The sequence below is a fragment of the Scylla paramamosain genome, chromosome 19, assembly GCF_035594125.1.
Source record: "Scylla paramamosain isolate STU-SP2022 chromosome 19, ASM3559412v1, whole genome shotgun sequence".
NCBI lineage: Eukaryota > Metazoa > Arthropoda > Malacostraca > Decapoda > Portunidae > Scylla > Scylla paramamosain.
In genome coordinates this window covers 3,947,117-3,965,498 of record NC_087169.1, presented here as the reverse complement: position 1 = coordinate 3,965,498, position 18,382 = coordinate 3,947,117, and the positions used below count along the sequence as shown (strand labels likewise).

Sequence of the window (18,382 nt, the reverse complement as noted above, 5' to 3'; positions counted from 1 at the left end):
ATTGATTGATTGATTTTTTTCCAAAACACCATGATACTTGGCAAGGTTTCCTCCAGGCATCGTCACGTCTCCATGGGTGACCCGTGTGAGGTCACAGGGTCAGAGTGACTATGTTAATCCAGGGTCACTTCCTCTCGCGCCGCCAGCCTGGATGGAAGCTACCTCTCCCGCTCACTCTAGTCACCTCCACAGCCGAGAAAAGACCTTACTTAGTAAATAAGGTGCAATGATGTTGAAGAATGCTTTAAATATCTCACGAATTTGAAGAGCATCAGTTTCAGCTCGGTTGCCTACCGTTCTCAAGACTCCCTTCCATTCCTTCTGATGAGCAGGTGCACTCGTAACTTGCAACATGTTATGCAGAACACAAGTAGTTTTAACAATATCATTGATAAATGCAGGTTTCACTGCCATTTTCGTATGATAGACTCACCATCTTGCAGTTAAGATACCAAAAAAAAAATTCAACCGTTCTTCTTGCCCGGGAGAGCCTTTAGGTGAATATTTCTTCTGCTCGTGTAATTCCTCTTCCTGGATATGTTCTCCTTATCTGCCTATGTAGGGGAAGTGCCTCATCTGCAAACACAACATGGGGTACTTGTCCAAGGTCCTCCGCATCGGAAGAGGTTGGTCACAGGAAAAATTCAACGCCTCTCTTCCTTTCCAAACTTTAAATTGGAAAATATTCTTCCATCACCGTTTCGGCCATATGACTTAACATCCATAGATATAAACCGGAAGTTGGTGTTGACCAAGGCCATAAGAACGACTGAGAATGTGTTTTTGTAACTGTAATGTAAAGAACCAGATTTAGAGGGTGCCTTCACCAACACATCCTTACCAGCAAGAGCTCCTAAGCAGTGAGGAAATTGCTAATTAACCCAAAGGTTAGCTACTTTAACCTTCCATTCACTTCATTCACTGCTGTTCTGAGGCACTTTCATGTATCCAGGAAATAGCCGTTCCCATAAAATCTTAGTGACCTCTGCAACAACATTACGCACTGTTGTATTACCCACTAGAAATTCAAAGCCAAAGGAAAGAAAACTGTGACCTGTTGCCAATAATATGAAAAGAAAAAAACGAGACAAAAATTAAATAAAACAGTAAATGTTTCATTCGGAAGCATAATCATTTTGATATTTACACATATGTTTTCTAATAGTTTGGAAAATTTTAAGACATTTTCTTCTATGACATTTTCATCAGAAATACAATGTAATGACACCCTTTGAGGGTTCGGGGGTGGATGCCCCAGCTAGGTCAATGGCACTGCAGGTTATTGTAGAAGGTTGCATTATGGTGCTGTTTAAAAAGAGTGTTTTTCACGAGGTATTGGTATTTTAAAAAGGTCTTGTCTACTAAGAAGCTAACTTTGAAAACCCAACCTAACCTAACCTACAACTCCATTTACCTAAGCGTGGGTGACCCCCTTAGAGGGCCATTAACATGCATATCAGACTATAAAATGTCATAATCTAAACATGAATATCTTAGAACTCTCCAAACTATGAGAAATACGTGTTTTTAGTTATTAAAGTGATAATAGCTGGATAGGAAAATAATTCCAATAAAACACATAATTAATATACGTTTTCCTAATAAATAATTCAACTTGTGAATAATTAATAGTGATCTCAGTCACAGGTATTAAGATGATATTTTACAAATCATTGTCTCATATCAATATACCTATTTTATATGATTTTACTTATGATTCCTGTTCTTGCTCATTATTTGAAGTACAATGTTTTGCTTATTTTATATATGAATTAGGTCTCGTATTTAAATAATGCAGCAGCATCATGTCAGCTGATATACAGACAACCTCATCACAACCAGAAGACAAAGAGACTGGGCAATGTGCTGCAAGAATCATTCCATGAGTCAAGTGGAATAAAAGGCTGAAAATGAGTAACACCAAGGAAAGCTGTATTGAGACTGTATACAAACATCATGCAAAAAATCGGGAAAAGAGGGAGAAACAGATGAATGAGCTAGTAACTGCCTTTGGTGTTGAGGATCTCTTCTTCAAAACTTGTGACGAAAAGATGACAGTCACAAATTTCTCTGTTGATTTTTTTAATGCTGAAAATCAAAGTGTATTTCCCAATCCAGCCATTACCTACACCCATAAGTACACAGCCAGTATGCGCAACATCAGTGAGTACATTGATATTGATATTGATATTGATATATTTTATTTGCCTTTTGTAACATTATTGCATTTCTGCATTTCATACAAAGTTAAATACGTAAGGCCAGGTCTATCAAGCCGAAGCTTTTATACAGACCTGAATAAAAAAAATAAATTACACAAGTACTGCAAATGTTTACACCCTGACTTGTTCCTATTTCAACCGAAATTTTGCACATGATAGAGGTAATAATAGACTACGTGTTTTGTTGTTTTCAGCACATGACACAATAATAAGTCATAGAAAGCATAGTACGCTATACTGTGCCACATATATGTTCACATACGTGAACTTCGCGAACACAAACATAGGTAGACATACTTATTTAGATACCCACAAACATACATACCACAACATATAACTGCATACATACACACATTTATATATACATGCACATACACAGACACTCACATATATGCAACTTGTATGTGAAGGTATGTACAGCATGATGACATTAGAGAGCTTTAAAAGAAGATTAGACAGGTTTATGGATGGGGATAATAGATGTAAATAAGTAGGTATATTTCATACAAGGACTACCACGTGTAAGCCTGGTAGCTTCTTTCAGCTTCCCTCATTTCTTATGTTCGTGTGTTCTTATGAATACATGCGGGCACACAATATACGCACACACACATGGCCACATACAAACATGTGCACTTACATACACATATTCTCATACATACATAATAAATGGATGTATGGTTACATGCATATACATACATACATATTAGCCAAAGTTTTCTATTAATCATATCATTGTTGGTGATATACATACACGTGTCCTCAAGATGTGCACACCTGATATGTGTATCTGTGTACCAACATATAATAGAAATAATTTAAAGACATTGCTATGGTTAGTATTCATAGTTTAGAAGTATGAAACATTTAATTTAGTTTTTAAAGAAATTTATAGAAGTTAGTGATTTAATTTCCTGCGGGAAGCTGTTCCACTCCCTGACGCCCCGCACACTCACACTTCTCTGTGCGTGGATCGTCCTACAGACAGGAAGTTTGAGGTCATTTGGCCTTCTAGTGTTATTAACATTATTGGAAAGTAGTTCATAAGATGTATTATTGGGATATATGTAATTTGATCTGAGCACAAATATGCAAGTTTGCAAGAATATTATATCGGGGACTTTCAAACGGCTGTGTTCACAAAATAGAGGATTAGTATTATCATACTGTTTTTTTTTTATAAAACATTACTCTCATTTTTTTTTTCTGTGCAACAAATAACTCATCTCAGAGTATTTTAAACGCTCCCCAAATTGCCGAACAGTATATTAGATGTGGATAAACAGTAGACATATATATTAATTTCAGACATTGGACAGTTGTACTATTGTTTCTAATTTTGTACAAGACACCAGTTATTTGTGAAAATTTACTACAGAGTTGATGTAAGTGTTGTTTCCATGTTAATCTATCATCTGTTATTAAGACTAGAAATTTTATGCAATTAACTTTACTCAACAAATTGTCTTTTATCTTTATATTAATATCAACTTCATTTACATTTGTCAGACATGTCCCCATATAGAAAGTTTTAGACACGTTTGGCGTACGTCTGTTGCTTGTTATCCAGTCAGATAGCTTAATTAATTTATGATTTAAAGTATTAACCATTTCCTACATATTTTGTCCCTGGACGTATGTATATAGTAGTGTCATCAGCGTAAAGCAAGAATTTAATTTTATTGCTTCTAGGTTAGTAACCTGCTCTCGTGCCCACGCTCTTGAATCTTCCGAGTTTTCCACTATCTGGCTACGACTACAGAGTCATTCTCATACTAAATTTATCTGTGCTGTATACCTCTCTCCTAACTCCTCTGACTATAAGAAATTCTTTGACTACTTAACTTCCAAAGTGGAGCACATTCTGACCCTCTTCAATTTTGCAGAGATCTCCATTCTTGGACACTTCAATGTTCACCACCAGCTTTGGCTTTCCTCTCCCTTCACTGACCATCCTGATGAACTAGCCTACAACTTTGCTATCCTCCATGACCTAGAGCAATTGGTGCAACACCCTACTCGTATTCCTGACCGTCTTGGAGATGCGCCCAACATTCTTGACCTTTTCTTGACCTCTAATCCTTCTGCTTATGCTGTCACCCTTTCTTCTCCGTTGGGCTCCTCCGATCACAATCTCATATCTTTATCTTGTCCTATCACTCCAATCCCTCCTCAGGATCCCCCTAAGCGAAGGTGCCTCTGGCGTTTTGCCTCTGCTAGTTGGGGGGACCTGAGGAGGTATTTTGCTGATTTTCCTTGGAATGACTACTGCTTCCGTGTCAGAGACCCGTCTTTGTGTGCTGAGCGCATAACAGAGGTGATAGTGTCTGGCATGGAGGCGTACATTCCTCACTCTTTTTCTCGTCCTAAACCTTCTAAACCTTGGTTTAACACAGCTTGTTCTCGTGATATACATGATGGAGAGGTGGCCCACAAAAGGTAATTAAGCCTTCCATCACCAGAATCTCATGCACTTTATATTTCTGCCCGGAACCATGCCAAGTCTGTTCTCCAACTAGCCAAAAACTCCTTCATTAACAGAAAATGTCAAAACCTTTCAAGATCTAACTCCCCTCGTGATTTCTGGCATCTAGCCAAAAATATCTCCAATAACTTTGCTTCTTTTTCTTTCCCTCCTCTACTTCAACCAGATGGCACCACTGCTATCATATCTATTTCTAAAGCTGAACTCTTTGCTCAAACCTTTGCTAAAATCTCTACCTTGGACGATTCTGGGCTTGTTCCTCCCTCTCCTCCACCCTCTGACTACTTCATGCCACGTATTAAAATTCTTCGTAATGATGTTTTCCATGCCCTCGCTGGTCTAAACCCTCGGAAGGCTTATGGACCTGATGGGGTCCCTCCTATTGTTCTCCGAAACTGTGCCTCCGTGCTTGCACCTTGCCTAGTCAAACTCATTCAGCTCTGTCTGTCAACATCTACCTTTCCTTCTTGCTGGAAGTTTGCCTACATTCAACCTGTTCCTAAAAAGGGTGACCGCTCTAATCCCTCAAACTACCGTCATATTGCTTTAATTTCCTGCTTATCTAAAGTTTTTGAATCTATCCTCAACAGGAAGATTCTTAAACATCTATCACTTCACAACCTTCTATCTGATCGCCAGTATGGGTTCCGTCAAGGCCGCTCTACTGGTGATCTTCTGGCTTTCCTTACTGAGTCTTGGTCATCCTCTTTTAGAGACTTTGGTGAAAGTTTTGCTGTTGCCTTGGACATATCAAAAGCCTTTGATAGAGTCTGGCACAAAGCTTTGATTTCCAAACTACCCTCCTACGGTTTCTATCCTTCTCTCTGTAACTTCATCTCAAGTTTCCTTTCTGACCGTTCTATTGCTGTTGTGGTAGACGGTCACTGTTCTTCTCCTAAATCTATTAACAGTGGTGTTCCTCAGGGTTCTGTCCTGTCACGCACTCTCTTCTTATTATTCATTAATGATCTTCTAAACCAAACTTCTTGTCCTATCCACTCCTATGCTGATGATACCACCCTGCACTTTTCCACGTCTTTTCATAGACGTCCAACCCTTCAGGAGGTAAACATATCACGCAGGGAAGCCACAGAACGCTTGACTTCTGATCTTTCAAAAATTTCTGATTGGGGCAGAGCAAACTTAGTATTGTTCAATGCCTCAAAAACTCAATTCCTCCATCTATCAACTCGACACAATCTTCCAGACAACTATCCCCTCTTCTTCAATGACACTCAACTGTCCCCCTCTTCTACACTGAACATCTTCGGTCTGTCCTTTACTTATAATCTGAGCTGGAAACTTCACATCTCTTCTCTAGCAAAAAAAGCTTCTATGAAGTTAGGTGTTCTGAGACGTCTCCGCCAGTTTTTCTCAACCTCCCAGCTGCTAACTCTGTACAAGGGCCTTATCCGTCCATGTATGGAGTATGCTTCACATGTCTGGGGGGGTTCCACTCATACTGCTCTTCTAGACAGGGTGGAATCAAAAGCTTTTCGTCTCATCAACTCCTCTCCTCTAACTGACTGTCTTCAGCCCCTCTCTCACCGCCGCAATGTTGCATATCTAGCTGTCTTCTACCGCTATTTTCATGCCAACTGCTCTTCTGATCTTGCTAACTGCATGCCTCCCCTCCTTCCGCGGCCTCGCTGCACAAGACTTTCTTCTTTCTCTCACCCCTATTCTGTCCACCTCTCTAACGCAAGAGTTAACCAGTATTCTCAATTATTCATCCCTTTCTCTGGTAAACTCTGGAACTCCCTGCGTTCTTCTGTATTTCCACCTTCCTATGACTTGAATTCCTTCAAGAGGGAGGTTTCAAGATACTTATCCACCAATTTTTGACCACTGCTTTGACCCTTTTTATGGGACTGGCATTTCAGTGGGCATTTTTTTTTTATTAGATTTTTGTTGCCCTTGTCCAGTATCCTTCCTACATAAAAAAAAAAAAAGTACTATGTCATTCACGTATATCAAGAATAATATCGGCCCCAAGATTGATCCCTGAGGAACGCCGTAATTAATATTTGTATATGTTGATGAAATATTGTTGTAAATTGTAAATTGTTTTCTAAAACTCAAGTAGCTCTTTACAAAGTCATTTGCCTTTCCCCGAATCCCATATGTGTTTAGTTTACTTAACAGAATATTGTGTGATATCGTATCAAAGGCCTTACTTAAACTTTTATGAATAATGTCTCAATGTGTGGCAATTGCAAACAAGCATCACCAATAATCACACTTTGAAATTTACTATGAATGTAGATAGCTAGGCCACCACTAAGGGTAGGCTTATTTTGAAAGTATGGTATGCAATGATCTAATTGATACAAATTACAAAGGTGAGTTTCACATAAGCTAATGACATCGAAAGTGACACTGGATGGACTTAAACACTGGTCGTATAGGGAGTCTAGGTGCTGAGGTATATATACTACTGATATTGTAGGAAAATATTTTTAAGCTATTACTAGGAAACGATTGACTGTGTAACTCATTACAATAAATATAATCGCATACGGGATCACATAATTTATGTTCACTTAGGTGATCTGCAGTATGACTAGGATGATCTGCTTCATTGGAATAGTTAAAGTTTAATGTATTAAGAACACTTAAATTGATAGTATTAATTGAATTAATAAGCTCTAGATCATTGCTATTGTGAAAAGGAAAATGTTCATTTGCCATAATAAAGAAAATAAGAAAGCATTAACTCCTGTAACAATTGTATAGTAAAATATGACATTTATTTCTTAACGTTTGCTACGTAGAGTTTTCTTACGTTGAAGCGAGGCACTGCGTGCAGAGGGAGAGTGCGTGCGGGAGTCATCAGGGCGCGGTGAGTTGAGAGAAGGGAATCCCTGAGCTCTCCCGCCAGACCAGGCACCTGCCACTTCCACGCCAACAACATCGCCAACAGCAACAGGCCTGGATTCCACACCGACCCCACCACTGGTTCCCGCCGCTCCCACAGCAGCGCCTACAGCTGGGTGCTGTCCTCGCCTACCAACAACAGCAACTGAAGCACCGTCGTCATTGTATCTCTCCCTCACAATCAGCTTGGTATGCCGGAAGAAGGCGATCTTTCCTTGGCTTTTGCTTGTTTCAGGAGCAGCATCTGAGCGTTCATAACAGCTTGTGAGGCTGGACATAGGTCACCAATTAAGAAAATGTTTGTCCCCTTCAGCTTATTCGCATTTCTCACCACGGCCTCTCTGTCACAAAATCGAGAGAAACGTGTCACGATAGTCCGACGCTTGTCTTCCTGGCGTGGACCAACCCTGTGGGCTCCTGTGAGTCCTAGTAGCTGCATCTTGTCCTGAAGCAGCAAAACTACCGAGGCCGCCGTCTGCTACCACGTCTCGTTGCCATCTCGCTCCTCAAATCCACTAATCCTGATGTTCTTCCTTCTACTGTAATCGTCTTGATAGTTGATTCTTTCTTCTAGTTCCTTAGTTTTCTTATTTGACAACTCAACTTGCTCGGTTAATTTGTCAGTTTTTATCTTGGCACCTTTCTTCTCCTCTTCATGATCCTTGTTCTGACTTTTAAGGTCATCTACTTCCCGTTGAGTGAATTCAAGGCTGGTTGCAAGATCCGAAGCTTTGCCATTTAATGTTTAATATAGTCGTTCATCTGCTTTACCACCATCTCCATTGCAGTCTCGTATGCTTGTTCTTGTGATTCCAACATAGTTTTCAACAGCGAGACATCTATGTTGACAAATAGGCCAAGCTGGCAATTCGACTTATGACGTAGTCTTAAGGCGTCACTGGAACCTTAGTGCACATGCATAGAAACTGGGTGCTCGGACGAGAGAGGGTTTTACCAGTAGGCACACAATTTCACCTGGCTGTTTTGTCTAAGTCCAAAGCACATATTAAGTACCTCTGTCCTGCCTCCCCCAGCGCATGTCTATTCACTTGCTGCTTCAATCCTGAATGGATGAAAGCTCTGGGATCGCTGAAAATCTTGATGTGACTGGAAAGCTCCGGAGCAAGGTGCAAACAACATGCGCCATGACAGAGAGAGAGAGTACACAATTAGTGTTCCCAAAACCACATAGCCCTTCACATTCTACACAGTACAATGTCCTTGCAAATGAAAAGACATCTGTTGAAGTCTATACACCCGCCCTTGAGTCATCAGATATTATTGAAATAGCTATGAATTTAACAAATATGTAAGGGTAAGTGCGACCACCACCACCATCACCTCTTATTTTACATTTATCTGCAGTATTCACTGGGATTTGTGAAATGGCTGAGGGATGACTGACGTCATGTTGACTGACTATATATATATATATATATATATATATATATATATATATATATATATATATATATATATATATATATATATATATATATATATATATATATATATATATATATATATATATATATATATATATATATATATATATATATATGGTGTGACGCGAGTTTTTACATATAATCTATACACATATGCATTTTAAGACTTTGTTTAACCGTCAGACGAGTTGAAAATACATTGGTGAATTATGCGTGTAGCTGAGGTGACCGACAGACGATTACATTGTCACGGCCTTGAAGATGCCACTTGCTCAAATTACGAATGGTTTTATCTTATATATATATTTCTTTTTCTTCTTTTTTTTCTTTTTTTCTTTTTCTTTTTTTGCAGGCTTTAGAATATTACTGTATCTTATAACTAGACAAATGGTGTTAAAAAAAAGCATGTAATTTCCCGATAAGCATTACACGACAACATAATTGCGGTCATTAAAAGTACTTCTGTAAAATGCTACTTGCCATCATCACTCAACGGTTTCAAAGTCGCTCCTCCCTCGCTTTGATGATGCCACGTAGCATTTTACAGGAGTACTTTTAGTCACCGTAATAATGCTGTTGTGTAGTGCTTATCGGTAAATTGCATGTTTTTTTAATACCGTTTGTCTTGTTAAAAGATACTGTGATATTCCGCAGCCTGCAAAAAAAAATGATAAAAATATTCGTAATTTGAGCAAGTGGCACCTCCGGTTCTGTGACAATGCAATCATCTGTCCGTCACCTCGGTTACACGCATAGTACACCCATACATTTTCAACTCAAAAAAAAAAATTAAAATTAAATGTGTATAGGACATTTTGTATTTAGAATTACACGTTCTTTCACCTCTTTCAGCTTTTTTTTTTTTTATGTAGGAGAGATACTGGCGAAGGGCAACAAAATTCAAATAAAAAATAAAAGCCCACTGAGATGCCAGTCCCAAAAAAGGGTCCGAACTCTTGCATTAGAGAGGTGGACAGAATAGGGGTAAGAGAAAGAAAAAAAGTCTTATGCAGCGGGGTCGCGGGAGAAGGGAAGGCATTCAGTCAGCAAGATCAAAAGAACAGTTAGCATGAAAATAGCAGTAGAAAAGCTACTGATGCAACATTGCGGCGATGAGAGAGAGGTTGAAGACAGTCAGTTAGAGGAGAGGAGTTGATGAGACGAAAAGCTTTCAATTCCACCTTGTCAAGAAGAGCGGTATGAGTGGACATGTGAAGCATAGTCCATACATGGACGGATAAGGCCCTTGTACAGAGTTTGCAGCTGGAGGGATGAGTAAAACTGGCGGAGACGTCTCAGAACACCTAACTTCACAGAAGCTGTTTTAGCTAGAGATAAGATGTGAAGTTTTTATTTCAGAATATATGTATAGGACAGACCAAAGATGTTCAGTGTAGAAGAGGGGGGCTGTTGAATGTCATCGAAGAAGAGGAGATAGTTGTCTGGAAGGTTGTGTCGAGTTGATAGATGGAGTAATTAAGTGTTTGAAGCATTGAACAATATCAACTTTCCTCTGCCCCAATCAGAAATTTTAGAAAAAAAAACAAAAGTCAGGCGTTTTGTGGCTTCCCTGCATGAAATGTTTACTTCTTGAAGAGTTGAACGTCTACGAAAACACGCGAAAAATTACAGGATGGTATCATCAGTGTAGGAGTGGATAGGACAAGAAGTTTGGTTTAGAAGGTCATTGATGAATAATAAGAAGAGAGTTGGTGGCAGGACAGTACCCTGAGGAACACCACTGTTAATAGATTTAGGAGAAGAACAGTGACCGTCTACCACACCAGCAATAAAACTATCAGAAAGGAAACTTGAAAATTAATGAAGTTACAGAGAAAAGGATAGAAGCCGTTGGAGGGTAGCTTAGAAATCAAAGCTTTGTGCCAGACTCTATCAAAAGCTTTTGACATATCCAAGGTAAAAGCAAAAGTTTCACTAACATCTCTAAAAGAGGATGACCAAGAATCATTAAGGAAAGCCAGAAGATCACCAGTAGAACGGCCTTGACGGAACCCATACTGGGGATCAGATAGAAGGTTGTGAAGTGATAGATATTTAAGAATCATTCTGTTGAGGATTTAAAACTTTAGATAGGCAGAAAATTAAAGCAATAGGACGGTAGTTTGAGGGATTAGAACGGTCATCCTTTTTAGGAACAGGCTGAATGTAGACAAACTTCCAGCAAGAAGGAAAAGTAAATATTGACAGACAGAGCTGAAATAGTTTGACTAAGTAAGGTGCAAGCACGGAAGCACGGTTTCCGTGAACAATAGAAGGGACCCAATTAGGTTCATAAGTCTTTCCAGGGTTTAGGCAAGCAAGGACATGGAAAACATCATTACGAAGAATTTTAATAGGTAACATGAAGTAGTCAGAGGGTGGAGGAGAAGGAGGAACAAACCCAGAATTTTCCAAGGTAGAATTTTTAGCAAAAGTTTGAGTGAAGAGTTCAGCTTTAGAAATAAATGTGATAGCAATGGTGCAATCTGGTTGAAATAAAGGAGGGAAAGAAGAAGATTGGAGATATTTTTGGCTAGATGCCAGAAGTCACGAGGGGAGTTAGATCTAGAAAGTTTTTGAAAATTCTGTACAGAAAGGAGTTTTTGGCTAGTTTGAGAACAGACTTGGCATGGTTCTGGGCAGAAAAAAAAAGTGCATGAGTTTCTAGTGATGGAAGGCGCAAGTACCTATTGTGGACCATCTCTCTATCATGTAAAACCAAAGTTTGGAAGGTTTAGGTCGAGAAAAAGAGCAAGAAATGTACACCTCCATGCCAAACACTATATTGTCTGTTATGTGCTCGGCACACAAAGACGGGTCTCTCACACGGAAAGAGTAGTCATTCCAAAGAAATTCAGCAAAATACCTCTTCAGGTCCTCCGAACTTGCAGAGGCAAAACGCCAGAGGCACCCTTTGCTTATGGGGATACAAATATGAGACTATAATCGGAGGAGCCCAAAGGAGAAGAGAGGGTGACAGCATAAGCAGAAGGATTAGAGGTCAGGAAAAGATCAAGAATGTTGGGCGTAGCTCCAAGACGGTTAGGAATACGAGTAGGGTGTTGCACCATTTGCTCTAGGTCGTGGAGGACAGCAAAGTCGAAGTTCACCAGGTTGGTCAGTGAAGGGAGAGGAAAGCCAAAGCTTGTGGTGAACACTGAAGTCTCCAAGAATGGAGATCTCTGCAAAAGGGAAGAGAGTCAGAATGGGCTCTATTTTGGAAGTTAAGTAGTCAAAAAATTTCTTATAGTCAAAGGAGCTATGTGAGAGGTATACAGTACAGATAAATTTAGTTTCAGAGTGACTCTCTAGTCGAAGCCAGATGGTGGAAAACTCGGAAGATTCAAGAGCGTGGGCACGACAGCAGGTTAAGTCGTTGCACACATAAACGGAACATGTAGCTTTGGATCAAAATGAGGGTAGAGAAAGTAGGAGGGAACAAAAAAGGGGCTACTGTCAGTTGCCTCAGACACCTGAGTTTCACTGAGTAAAAGAAGATGAGGTTAGGAGAGGAGATGTGGTGTTCTACAGATTGAAAATTGGATCTTAGACCATGAATGTTGCAGAAGTTAATAATGAAAAAGTTAAGTGTGGTGTCAAGACACTTAGGGTCGTTGTCAGAAGGGCAGTCAGACCTGGGAATATATGTGGTCCCCTCCCCAGTTGGGGACTCCGAGGCTGGTATAGGAGTCGCCATGATAATTTTGAAATTTTGATTGAAGGGTGTGTGTGTTATTAGGTGGTTGTAGTTTTGTGTGGAGGAAGAGAGTTGTCTTTAGAGGGCAGGCTGTGACTGCCCCCTTGTGTTGTGAGACACAAAGGTGCCTAGTGCCTCTTTCTCATTTGCAGAAACACGCGTTACACCCTTGTGTTTGTATATATATATATATATATATATATATATATATATATATATATATATATATATATATATATATATATATATATATATATATATATATATATATATATATGTATATATACACGAAGAGAGAGAGAGAGAGAGAGAGAGAGAGAGAGAGAGAGAGAGAGAGAGAGAGAGAGAGAGAGAGAGAGAGAGAGAGAGAGAGAGAGAGAGAGAGAGAGAGAGAGAGCCTGGGCCGCGGTTTCCTGTATCGCAGACAGCCTGCAGGCCCTGCTGGCGCTGCCCCCGACGGTGAGTGCTTGAGGCCCTGAGTGTCAATGCTGTCCGGCACTACTATTGTTGCATGGCTCACGGATCTTCCTCTCTCTTTGTTCCGCTCTCTTTCCGCAGCCTTCTCTCCTTTTCCTTTCAACTCTCTCTCTCTCTCTCTCTCTCTCTCTCTCTCTCTCTCTCTCTCTCTCTCTCTCTCTCTCTCTCTCTCTCTCTCTCTCTCTCTTGCCAGTGTGGTGTGCTAAGGCGGGTTTACAGGGGATATTTTTCCAGCCCGCTGGTCAGCCGAAAGCCTACACATGGTGGAGGGCAGCCGCTGGCCCGCTAGTCTGCTGCATCTCAAAATAGACAATCAAGATGGAGTCGTCCTCCGACGAGCTGGCTGTTGTGGCTGTGGTTTTTCTGTGCTTGAAGAAAAAGCAAATGAAGTAATGAGTGTAGACTTGTTCCTGGTGTACATAGCTTGACAGATTGTAGTGCTGTAGTACAAAAGTGCTGGGCCGCTGGCTACCTCACTGCCTGGTGTATACAGCCTGGCAGGCTGTGATGGTGTGGTGATGTGGTACAAACGTGCTAGGCTACTGATTGCCTCAGTGTCTGTTGTATATACATTGGTAGGCTGTGGTGGTGTGGTGCTGTGGTACACACGTGCTGGGCCGCTGGCTGCCTCACTGACCACGTGAACAAACATTAAGTTTCTCGTCTCTTTTCCACAATTTTTACAAATAAATGTAAATATTTTATTTATGTATTGCATATAATGTCAATGGTTATTACTAAAATACACTCCAACAATATTCCTCCTATTTTCAATATTATATTGACAGTTGTTCTGATTTGACCTGGGAAAAATAGCGGGAAGGCGACCCGTCAGACTCACAGACCAGCTTCCCGGCAGCTTCAGTAATTCAGCACATCCCGGCTGTATTTCGCTCCCGGCCGCACGTTTCAAGCTAAAACAAGCCGGGAATTTCCCCGTGTAAGCTCCTCTTTACACTGGGCAGGCTGCTGAAGGTTTGCTGTTGCTGCTGCTGCTGCTGCCTTTAAAAATGTATTGCTTGTATCCCTTCCCCAAACTGCCAGCCTGATTCCTGCCTCCTCCTCCCTGCAGGCCGATGAACTGCCACCTCATACCCCGCAGGCCGAGGACCTGCGCAGTCTGACACAGCCTGCCAGGGACCTTGTCTTCACCGTCCACGATTTGGAGGGACAGACTCAGCACGCAAGGATCAGCCTTGAAGACGGCCGCCAGCATCTCCACTCCCTGTAGGCCCAGAACACGCCTCTCCCCACGCTGCCCCCCTGCAGGTGGGTCAGGGCCTCACGCCCCGCCCTGGTGCCACCGCCGCGTGGCTGGAAGGAAGGGAACTGCCTGTCACAACACTCACGCACCCGTTCTCAGTCTTACCCTCCCTCACCTGTTCCTGCACACCCTTCCCCTCTGCCAGGCATTGCACCTCTCTCCCTCCCTCCCTCCCTCCTCCCTGCTGGCCTGCAGCCTAGCCTGCGTAGCCTGCTACGCCAACACCAGACTTCTTAAGGTGGTGGGTGAGGGACTGTGGGGGCAGTATGTGGTGGGCGGAGACTACCAGACAGGTGATGGGAGCGGTGAAGCCGCCCTGCTGCCTCACCTTAACTAGGGTGAATACTCGTAATGAGGCCAAGCATGGGCTGTGTGGTGGTGTTGGTGGTGGTGGTGGTGTTGGGGTGACTCTGCACGGGGTGCTCAGTTCAACAGCATCACCCGGAACTGACAGCGTGGTGGTGGTTTGCCTGATGTTTTCGGTCAGGTGGTGTGGGTCCTGGAGGTGGTGCAGGAGGCAGCCCAACGCCGCTCCATTACTGAGGTGACTGTGGAGTAGTGTGGCGTGGTGCTGTCACAGTAGTGCTGCACCATACCACACACCACACCACAGCCATTATTTTCTTTCTTAACAAGAGACAAGCAAACACACACACACACACACACACACACACACACACACACACACACACACACACACACACACACACACACACACACACACACAAACACAGAAACATACAGACACACGCACACACACACACACACACACACACACACACACACACACACACACACACACACACACACACAAACACACACACACAAACACACACACACACACACACACACACATACATACACCCTAAGTGTCTTGACACCCCCTTAACTTTTTCTTCATTAACTTCTGCAACATTCGTGATATAAGATCTAATTTTCAATCTGTAGAACACCACCTCTCCTCTTCTAACCCTAATCTTCTCTTCACTGAAACTCAAGTGTCTGAGGCAACTGACACTAGCACCTTTTCTTTTCCTTCCTACTTCCTCTATCCTCATTTTCGATCCAAAGCTGGATGTTGCGTTTATGTGCGCAACGATTTAACCTGCTCTCGTGACCACACTCTTGAATATTCGGAGATTTCCACCATCTGGCTACGACTACAGAGTCACTTTCAAACTAAATTTATCTATGCTGTGTACCTCATACCTAACTCCTCTGACTATAAGAAATTCTTTGACTACTTAACTTCCAAAGGTGAGCCCATTCTGATTCTCTTCCCTTTTTGCAGAGATCTCCATTCTTGGAGACTTCGATGTTCACCACCAGCTTTGGCTTTTCTCTCCCTTCATTGACCATCATGGTGAACTAGCTTTCAACTTTGCTATCCTCCATGACCTAGAGCAACTAGTGCAACACACTACGCGTGTTCCTGACCATCTCGGAGATACGCCCAAAATTCTTGACCTTTTCCTGACCTCTAATCCTTCTGCTTATGCTGTCACCCTCTCTTCTCCATTGGGCTCCTCCTACCACAATCTCATATCTGTATGATGTCCTATCGCTTCAATCCCTCCTCAGGATCCCCTTAAGCGAAGGTGCCTCTGGCGTTTTGCCTCTGCTATTTGGTGGGACCTGACGAAGTATTTTGCTGATTTTCCTTGGAATGACTACTGCTTCCGTGTCAGAGACCCGTCTTTGTGTGCCGAGCGCATAACAGAGGTGATAGTGTCTGGCATAGAGGCTTTAAATCTGAGGGGGGACATGTAAGTAGTGGGATACCACAGGGATCGGTATTAGGGCCATTGTTGTTTTTAATACATATCAATGACTTAAGTAGCGGAATTAGTAGTGATGTTAGTAAATTTGTGGATGACACAAAGATAGGTAGATTAATTAGGTCAGAATCGGATGCCATCGCCTTGCGGGCAGATTTAGATAGGATGAATGAATGGACGGACAGATGGCAAAATGCAGTTTAATATCAACAAATGCAAAATACTTAGCGTAGGTAGAGGAAACCCACACAGTAGGTACACAATAAACAACGAAACAGGTACAGGGTACGAGAAAGATTTAGAAGTTATAGTTAGCTCTGAACTCCGTATAGGAAAACAATACATAGAGTCCAGGAACAGGGCAAATAGAGTATTAGGATTAAATTTTAGGAGTGTTAAAAGTAGAAGGCCGGAAGTAATATTAAAGTTATACTTGGCGCTGGTCAGACCTCATCTAGACTACGCTGTGCAGTTATGGTCCCCACATTACAGGAAAGATATGGGTGTATTAGGATAAGTACAGAGGAGAATGACTAAAAGGATACAGGGGATGAGGAGTATTCCTTACAAGGCGAGACTGAAGCAGTTAAACTTATATTCTTTAGAGAGACGTAGGCTAAGAGGTGACCTGATAGAAGTCTTCAAGTAGTATAAGGGTTATAACAAGGGAGATATAAGCAAAATTCTTAGGATCAGCAATCAGGGTAGAACAAGAAATAACGGATTAAAGCTTGAAAAAGCTAGATAGGAAGAAATTGGTTCTCAAATAAAGCGGTAGATGAGTGGAACGAACTCAGTAATCATGTTGTTAGTGCTAGGACATTAGGGAACTTTAAGAGAAGATTAGACGGGTTTATGGATGGGGATGATAGGTGGAAATAGGTAGGTATATTTCATACAAGGACTGCCACGTGTAATCCAGGTCGTTTCTTGCAGCTTCCCTTATTTCTTATGTTATTATGTTCTTATGTACATTCCTCTCTCTTTTTCTCGACCTAAGCCTTCCAAACCTTGGTTTAACACAGCTCGTTTTCGTGCTATACATGATAGAGAGGTGGCCCATAAAAGGTATTTAAGACTCCTATTACCAGAATTTCATGCGCTTTATATTTCTGTCCTGAACCATGCCAAGCCTGTCATCCAACTATATTTCTGCCCAGAACCATGTCAAGTTTGTTCTCAAACTAGCCCAAAACTACTTCATTAACAGAAAGTGTCAAAATCTTTCAAGATCTAACTCCCCTCGTGACTTCTGGCATCTAACCAAAAATATCTCCGATAACCTTGCTTTTTCTTCTTTTTTCCTTCCTTTATTTCAACCAGATAGCACTACTGCTATCACATCTATTTCTAAATCTGAACTCTTCGTTCAAACGTTTGCTAAAACTCTACCTTGGACGATTCTGGTCTTGTCCCTCCCTCTCCTCCACCATCTGACTACTTCATGCTACCTATTAAAATTCTTCTTTATCATGTTTTCTATGCCCTCGCTGGCCTAAACACTCGGAAGGCTTATGGACCTGATTGGGTCCCTACTATTGTTCTCCGAAACCGTGCCTCTGTGCTTGCACCTTCCCTAGTCAAAATCTTTCAGCTCTGTCGACATTTACCTTTCCTTCTTGCTGGATGTTTGCCTACATTCAGCCTGTTTCCTATTATGGGTGACCGTTCTAATCCCTCAAACTACCGTCCTATTGCTTTAATTTCCTGCCTATCTAAAGTTTTTGAATCTATCCTCAGCAGGAAGATTCTTAAACATCTATCACTTTATAACCTTCTGTCTGATCGCCAGTATGGTTACCGTCAAGCCCGCTGTACTGGTGATCTTCTGACTTTCCTTAATGAGTCTTGGTCATCCTCTTTTAGGGATTTTGGTGAAACTTTTGCTATTGTCTTTGACATATCAAAATCTTTTGACAGAGTCTGGCACAAAGCTTTGATTTCCAAACTACCCTCCAACGGCTTCTATCCTTTTCTCTGTAACTTCATCTCAAGTTTCCTTTCTGACCGTTCTATTGCTGCTAAGGTAGACGGTCACTGTCCTTCTCTTAAATCTATTAACAGTGGTGTTCTTCAGGGTTCTGTCCTGTCTCCCACTCTCTTCTTTATTTCTTTAGAAGGTCATTTATCAATGACC

General features: G+C 41.5%; 1 protein-coding gene across 4 annotated transcripts in view; it reads left to right on the top strand.

Moving 5' to 3' along the window:
* Nucleotides 1-18,382, top strand: part of LOC135109600 (uncharacterized) — a 149,035-nt gene that overhangs the window by 11,264 nt on the left and 119,389 nt on the right. For 3 of the 4 annotated variants that reach the window (XM_064021022.1, XM_064021025.1, XM_064021027.1), the window contains exon 2: nucleotides 14,276-14,472. The gene's annotated coding sequence lies outside the window, so the exon portion shown is untranslated. Of the gene's footprint in view, nucleotides 1-7,499; nucleotides 7,774-14,275; nucleotides 14,473-18,382 lie in introns of all 4 variants that reach the window. The other variant, XM_064021024.1, reaches the window with a different exon arrangement.